The sequence below is a fragment of the Echinops telfairi genome, unplaced genomic scaffold, assembly GCF_000313985.2.
Source record: "Echinops telfairi isolate 266 unplaced genomic scaffold, ASM31398v2 ScPeMD7_7468;HRSCAF=8506_0, whole genome shotgun sequence".
NCBI lineage: Eukaryota > Metazoa > Chordata > Mammalia > Afrosoricida > Tenrecidae > Echinops > Echinops telfairi.
The window spans coordinates 53,613,730-53,622,330 of NW_022111369.1; the positions used below are offsets into that span (position 1 = coordinate 53,613,730).

General features: G+C 43.7%; 1 pseudogene; it reads left to right on the top strand.

Moving 5' to 3' along the window:
- Positions 1-1,048: 1,048 nt before the first annotated feature.
- On the top strand, positions 1,049-1,772 carry LOC101661619 (annotated as a pseudogene).
- The last annotated feature ends 6,829 nt before the right edge of the window (positions 1,773-8,601 follow it).

Genomic DNA, 8,601 nt, shown 5'->3' on the forward strand with positions numbered 1-8,601 from the left:
GGGCGGGGCACGGGGTGTGGACCCACGATATCAAGGGAAAAGAAAAGATAAACCTGTCTTGCTCTCAGTATAAGATTTCAGAGCTAGGTGTCCAGGACTGATGTCAGTACACATTTCTGTGGCGTTGTGGAGTATATAGGATCCTTCTATCTCTACCGCTCACGTGACCCTCATTTTCCTGGACCAGGCTGGGCAACTAATGCTCTGGCTGTCCTATCTACATTTTGTTGGAAGGACAAAGAAGGGAGCAAAACTCAGGTGCCAATTGTCAGTTTGGGGGGGCGGGGGTGGCAGGGAGCTGCCATAAACCTTTTTTGCTCATGTTTTATGGGATTGAACTTCCTCATGTGGCTATATCTAGCTGCAAGGGTGGCTGGGAAACTTTGTGTTTCTATTTTGCATTGCCATCTGAGCAGCTAAAATTTGGGCATTCTTGGAGGAAAGAGAACAGATGTTTGGGAAATGAATAATAGTTTCTAGAACATCATCTTAAATCATTGTTTGCAAATGTGAAAATTCATGCTCCCCTTCCTTTGGGCGTTTTCCCCCTCTTTTTAAAATACTGTGAAAATATATGACACAAAGCAATGATCTAAATGTATAATTCCATGGATTGATTATGTTCTTCAAGTTGTACAGTTATTCCTGCTATTATTTTTGAAATTACCATACCAACAGGAGCATGCCTCCCTCTCTCCTCTTCCCATTCCACATTTAAGCTGAGTCCTTTTCCTCTAGTGACTCTATGGGGCAGAGTAGAACTGCCCCTTTGCGGTTCTGAGACTAAATCTTTGCGGAAGTAGACTGCCTCATTCTATAGTGTTATTTCTGTAGTGGCTATAGCTATACCCTTGGCCTTTTCTACCAGCAATGGGTGAGGGTTCCTATTTCTTGACAACTTTTTCAACACCAAATGCCCTCCAGCACCCCCTTTAAATTGCCGTTCTATTGAGGGTGAGATGGTGTCTCAGCGTTGTTTTATTTTATACCTCCCAAGTAGTTAATGAAAACACCCTGGTGGCCTAGTGGCTACACATTGGCCTTCGAGATGCAAGGTCAGCAATTCAAAACCACCAGCTGTTATGCTTCGGGAAAAAGAGACTTTACTCCCATTAAAAAGTTAGTCAAAAATGGCTGGATATTTCATTTCCATATTTGGGGCTGAGGAGGACAAATCTGGAACTGTAGGCACAGGGACCAGTGTTCCCAGCTTCACAATAAACCGACATTCAGCCAGACCACAGTGCTGCTCAACCTGTACCGGAATGCACAGCACCCGGCCCCGACCGCAGATGGATCACTGCACTGTCACGGCCTTGATGTGGAAGAGCAGGCACACTAGGCTAACTTCTTTGAGGAAGTTTTCGCAGAACTGCAGAAGAAGGATGGGGAGATCAAAGAGACAGAAGAATGTGTGCGACCCCCTGGGAGACGATCCTGTGGGGAACGTAGATGTCAATTTCCAGCAGAGGAGGATGCTGAGCGGGCGTGACTGAGTCAATAACCGCTGGTTCAACGGGCATGCTGTTGATGCTGAGTTGTCGCCTATCACCGACTTCCGGGGGTCACGCTGTCCACAGTACGAGATGGGGGAATGCCCCCGTGGTGGCTTCTGCCACTCTATGCACCTGCGGCCTATCTCCTGGAACCTCTGGGGACAGTTCTATGGTGGGGGAACTCGGCGCAGGTCGCCTCCAAGGTCCTACACTGGCCACAGCCCCCAAGAAACTGCTGACGTTCCCCACCTAGATCACCGTCATGGCCGCTTTTGAAACCCTGGCCACCTTGCCCTCCACCCTTTCTTTATAGGTAGAGCTTCCGGTCTGACTGAGCCCTGATGCCTCAAACTTCCTTCCCTCCCCAACTCCACTTCCCCAGGCTCCAGCACACCATGATGGATGCTAGGACCTACTAAAGTATGCATTTGATTAAAAAAAAAGTTACAGTTTCAGAAAGTCCTACCCAGGGCTGCTCTACCCTGCCCTGTAGGGTCAACATGAGTCAGAATCGACTGGATGGCAGTGAGGTGGTTTTGTTTTTCATGTGCTTGGTGGCCATGTGCACATCTTTTTATTATTATTATTTTAAGTCATTTTATTGGGGGCTCATACAACTCATCACAATCCATCCATCTATCCATTGTGTCAAGCACATTTGTTCATTTGTTGCCATCATCATTCTCAAAACATTTGCTTTCTGCTTCATCCTTTGGTATCAGCTCTTCATTTTTCCCCCTCCCTCCCCCTCCCCCCTCCCTCATGAACCTTTGATAATTTATAAATTATTATTTTATTTTTAAACATCTTATTGAGGGCTCTTACAGTTCTTGTATTAATCCACACATCAATTGTATCAAGAACATTTGTACATACATTGACATCACTATTTTCTAGACATTTTTTATCATTTTATTGGGGCTCGTCCAACTCATCACAATCCATCCATCCATCCATCCATCCATCCATCCATCCATCCATCCATCCATCCATGTGTCAACCACATTTGTGCATTTGTTCCTCTGCCAATCTTTTGTGTGTGTGTGTGTGTTTGCAAAATGTCTACTCAAATTCTTTGCCCATTTTTAAGACCTGGATGAGTGTTTTTTTGTTTTGTTTTGTTTTACTCAGATTGATTTTTTTCTTAAAAACTTTGTTGTGAATTAGGCGAAGGTTTCCAGGACAAATCACAGTTTTACCTTCAACAATTCACACGCTTTCTAATCCAACCCACCCTCAATGTACCTGCACTTACTCCACTTCCTGTTGCTCCCATTCCTCCTCTCCTAACCCTCAGGGCATTGTCTTTGGAGAAATGGTGCTCCTTACATCCTTTTGTAAAAACCATTTTATTGATGGAATTTGTGCACCAGGGGCGTTTGTCTTTTTGTTGTTGAGCTGTAAAATAATTCTATTAATTTCAGATATCAGGCCCTGATGAGCTAGATGGCACTGTAAACTTGGTCCCACGCACGATGCTATCTTTTCACTTTTTTGATAAAATCTTTCGACGTACCAAACTATTTTTATGAGGTTTCTCTATTTTTTTATGAGATTTATTTATCTGTTTTGTCTTGGTGCTGTTACTGCCCTATTGGCCTCCCTGCCCCATGATGCCATCTGGCAGTGTTTGACTTCTGGTGTCCTAAGCACCGGGCTGCACCTGCTATAGCACCAGATGCTGGGACTTGCACTTGTTGTAATCACCTTCCCTCTTACTACTGGAGGTGATTCCTTCGATAGCATATCCTTTCACCCCTGATGTGCAGCTACACTTCTCTAAGTACCTGCCCACCCTCCAGGATTACCAGCATGGTTACCATCATGGCAACCAACAATGCTCTTTTAGTTGATGACCGATAATCGGAGCACTTGTGAATCTTGTACCACAGTTCTGACAACCAGATTAGACATGTAAATTATTTCTTGTGATGCTAATTAAAAATGCTTTTGTGTTCTTGAACATTTATTCACATGTTCATGTGTAATAGCTCTGTACTTGGTGTTCTTTCAAACTAAGAAAGCCACACTTGTTCTGTGCTGTTGAATCAATTCTGACTCAAAGTAAAACTGTCTCATAGGATTTCCAAGGCTGTAATATTTCCTGGAACACATCACTGTTTTTTTCTCCAGAAGAGTCTCTGAGGGTTTGAATTGTCCTCCTTTTGGTTAACAGGTGAGCACTTACCCATTGTATCATCAATCTTCTATACCATGCTATACCAACCAAATTACCACCATCAAGTTGATTCTGACCCAGAGCAACCCTTTATAGGGCTTCCCAGGCTGTTAACCTTTATAGGAGTGGACAGTCTCATCTTTCTGCTGAGGAGCAGCTAGTGGATTTCAACCACTGACCTTGGGTTAGCAGTCTAATTCTTCATTCACTGTGCCACTAGGGTCCTTTAAACAATGCTGCTGCTATTTTTATGGAACCCTGGTGGTGTAGTGGTTATGCTTTGGGCTGCAATCTGTAAGGTCAGCGTTCAAAATACCAGGCACTCCATAGGAGAAAGGTGGGGGTATTCTACTGTAAACATTTACAGTGTTGGAAACTCGCAGGGGCAGATCTACCCTGCCCTTTAGGGTCACTATGAGTCAGCATTGACTCAGCAGTGAGCTTGTTTTGATTTGTTTTGGGAGAGGTTGTATCAGGTCACAGCCTGATGCCTCCTTGGGGGTATGGCTTTCTTATAAGCTAGGAACCTCCTTCTTTACCCCCTTTACCCCTTTCTCTGCCCCTTCACCTTCCTTCTTGCCGCCACTGACCCTGAGAGCTGTCAGCCCCCTGCCATGTTTCTGTGGACCTTGGATCCACGCCACTCAGCACCCACTGGCCTGTGGTCTTCCTGAAATCCACATCACCTTTCTGCGTCATCTCCTGCAGCTGTGTGAGTCTGAAGAGGCACTCATGGACTAGCATCAGACCTGTGGACTTGGGTTGGACTGGGCTGGGATGCCTTCTTGAAATGAAGCTCTTTCTTGTGCATGGGTGAATGTCACTGGATTTATTTCTCTAAACAACCCAACCCAGGGCCTTCCTCTTTTTCCTGCCCCTCTTCTTTACCAATCATGATGTTCTTCTCCAAAGATTCATCTCTCCTGACAACATGTCCAAAGTATGTAAGGTAAAGTCTTGCCATAACATGTCCAAAGCATGTGAGATGAAGTCCTTGCCTCTGAGGGGCTTTCTGGCCCTACTTCTTCCAAGACTGGTTGGTTTGGTCTTTTGACAGTCTGTGGTACTTTCAATATTCTTTGCCAGTACCACAATTCAAACTCATCAATTCTTCAGTCTTCCTTATTTAATGTCCAATTTTCCCGTGTAGATGAAGCAATTGAAAATTGCACCTTAGTCCTCAAAGTAACTTCTTTGCTTTTCAATACTCTAAAGAGATCTTATACAGCAGATTTGCCCAATGCTTTTGTTTCAAGATACCTCATTTCATATATAGTTGATTCATTTACATTGAACTCACAGCTAACGGCATATAACTTATGTCTGAATGAAACTTACCTAACAAGTGCATTTTTTTCTGTGAGGTATATATCTCAGCTCTCTTGGGGTTAGGGCACTAGACAGTATTTCAGCACCACTTGGGGGCCTTTCACAAAGTGAAATTTCCGAGAAAAAAACACAAAACTGCAAAACGTGACGCTAAATAGATCACGAAAAGGCCACGTGTTTTACACACGAGAGCTTGAGTTCAGCTGGAAACTAACACGTGCAGCTGAAGCTTTCCGCTGCTCCACGTGGATCTGGGCAGGATCACAGGAGCATCTTTTGTGTTGATTTTGGGCTTACAGATAAATGTGATCAAGTAGGCGAATCTACAAATGTGGAACTCATCTCTGTGTTCTGTCTGCACATGCACATGTTCCGTGCTGTCGTCTCTGTTCTGACTCACAGCGACCCTTTGTACAACAGAACGAAACGCTGCCTGGTTCTGGGCACCCTCACCATTGCTGTCATACTTGAGTGCGGTGTTGCAGCACTGTGTCAGTCCATCTCCTTGAGGGTCTTCCTCTTCCTACTTTACTAAGCATGATATCCTTCGCAGGGCACTGTTCTTTTCTGATAACTTGAGACTCTACTCTCCTGAGGACGTGAGACAGTCTTGCCATCCTTGCTTCTAAGGAATATTCTGGTTGTATTTCTTTCAAGGCAGACTTGATTGTTATTTTGGCAGTCCACGGTACTTTGAATATTCATCACCAACACCCTAATTCATATGCGTCAACTTTCCTCGTGCCTTCCTTATTCACTGTCCAGCTTCCACATACATGGGATATGATTGAAAAGAGCTCAGCTTGGACCTTAGTCCTCAAAGCTACATCTTTGTTCTTCAACATTTTAAAGAGGCTGGTGTCACTGAAAACTCACACATAGAGTGAACCTGAGCCAACAAGTACAGTGAACCCTCGCCACTTCGCGCTTCGACTTCCGCGGCTTCACTCTACTGCGGTTTTTGCGTAACAGCGCATGCTCTGTCATTACTGCCACTGATTGGCTCATACTGTACACACTTCTGTCTGCATCGCTACGTATCGGAGCTACGTATCAGATGCATTTTTGCTTTTGTACAGTGTACTGTAATTGTTTGCGATTTTTAAGAAATTTTATCTAAGCCCTATGATGGCTCCTAAACGAGCTGCTTCTTCTAAGCCTTCTGACAATAAAAATAAGCGCCAGAGGAAGATGCTCACCATCCAGGAAAAGGTAAAACTTTTGGATATGATCAAAGATGGCAAGAAAATCGTGGAGGTTGCACGCCATTTCGACTTGAATGAGTCTTCTGTTCGCTCCATCCGTTGTACTTCATAATATAATAAATAATAAATGATAATTGTAACGTCCAAAATGTTTTACTGCATTTTCCCTTTTTCGTTTAATAAATTGGGTAATACGAGTGTAATGGTGACCAAAGGGTGTTTTTTCATGTCCTCTATGCTCTAACTACGAAAATATTTGATTTACAAATAAGGAATCCTACTTCGCGGAATTTCATTTATCACGGTAGGGTCTAGAACCGATTAACCGCGATAAATGAGGGTTCACTGTACATGCAAAGGTGTTCAAAGTTATTAACTATTAACTGCTCCATAGGGTTTCCAAGGCTACAATCTGTATGGAAGCAGGCTGCCACATCTTTCTCCAACTGAGTGGCTGGCAGGTTGAAACTGCTGACCTTGTAATTAGCAGCCCGATGCCTAATCCACAGTATCACCAGCCCTCCTTTCATTAGTCATGCAATTAAAACCTGTGGAGTCGATTCCAACTCATAGCAACCATATGTAGGATTTCTGAGACTGCAAATCTTTATGGGAACAGACAGCTCATCTTTCTCTCTCTGAGCAGATGGTGGATTTGAACTGGTCCTTGCGGTTAGCAACTGAACGCATAACCTACTACACCACCAGGGACCTTTTTCATTAGTTATCATTGCTGTTCGGTGCCGTTGAGTCTGCTCCAACTTATAGCGACCCTATGCACAGCAGAAGGACACGGCACCCCGTCTGGCGCCATCTTCACACTGGTTCTTATGTCTGAGCCCATGTTTGGAGGCCCGGTCTCAATCCATCCTGTGGAGGGCCTACTTCTTCCCTGCCCCTTTACTTTACCGGTAACATGTGATGAACCCCTCATGACCAGCCTCTTTACAAGCATTCCTCAATAACCCATCAATGCCTCTTTAAAACTGCTTTCCCCACAGATTCTTGTTATGCTTCATCCTCACGCCCTGTGGAACCCCTGTTTCCGGCTCTTCTTCGTTTGTCACAAGGCTCCCTGATGTCTCTGCCAGGGCCGGTCCTCCTCTAGCTACCTGCCTCTTCCCATTTTGATTTGTTCTCCCTGTGTGAAGAGGGCTGCATCTTCTCTCTCAGCTTTTTGGCTTCTTCACTTTCAGTCCCCTCTGCGTGTACACACCCTGCATCATAAAGCAGTGGCAGGTGGAAATAGGAAGGGGTGGCAAAGGGCCACGGTGGAAAAGTCAGAATTTGTGTTGAAGGAGGAGGGAAAGAAGCAATAAATACTCTCCTGGTAGTAATAATTTTGTCCCTATTACACATGAAGAATTTCTAAAAATTTTAACAAGAAACTATGAACCACAAGTTATCTTGAAAGATGGGAGGCTGCGGTAAAGGAGGAAGATCTTGCTTTCATTTCCTGACAAGTTTTGTGTGTATTGCTTTTAGAATAGAGTTAAAATATATACATATATGTGTATAATGAATAAATTCAGTTTTTGAATTATAGTGAAAAATATACTTGATTCCAGAGGAATTATCTATTGTGTAAATTATATGTATCTTATTTTTAATTTAGGCTACATTTAGATAACTGGGAGATAAGATAACTGGTATCTATGGTGACCTAATATTACCAGAAAAAGCACTTGTCTGTCTTTTAAAACTCTGACATGGATACTTTACTGGCTGAGAGAGGGGGAAATGAATATGTGAGTGAGGAGTTTCAGAATGAGTTTAAAATGAAAGGCTAATTTAACAGAAAACTCTCAGCAGAATGAAGCCATTTGCAAGTTGAAGGTGCTACTAAATTCTAGGCCGGATTGATGAAAATAAATATACCCCTCAGCAAATTCCGACAGGACTTCTGAATCCCAAGGTTAAAGAGAAACATAAGTTTCCAGGCCGAAGAAGAAGAAAAGCCAGGCGTCTCACTGGCGTCAGACAGTGGAGTGAAGCAGCCAATACACTGCTGGGAGGGAAAGAATGTGACCCAGAGGGGCTTTCTTCAGTCAAGCATCATTCACCGACTAGCGGCAAGAAAACGGTAAAAATGCGAGGGTTCTAGGAATATATTATCTGTAAACCCCATCGGAGGAAACGATGAGGCTATGAGTTGGTTAACAGCTTGCTGCTGCTGCTGGGACGCTGAGAAATGTGTGCTCTCTGTGGTAAATTAGACTCCTCAGACACACGAGATACCCAGGGAGAGGTTGAAAGGTAAAATCTCAAGGTTCCCCAGCAAAACCCAAGAAATGGGATTGGGGGAATGGGAGTGTAAAATAAGAATAATTAAAGTAAAATTGTTATGATAGAATAGGGCAGTAAAAGTATTTGAAGAATGTTGTCTTACTAG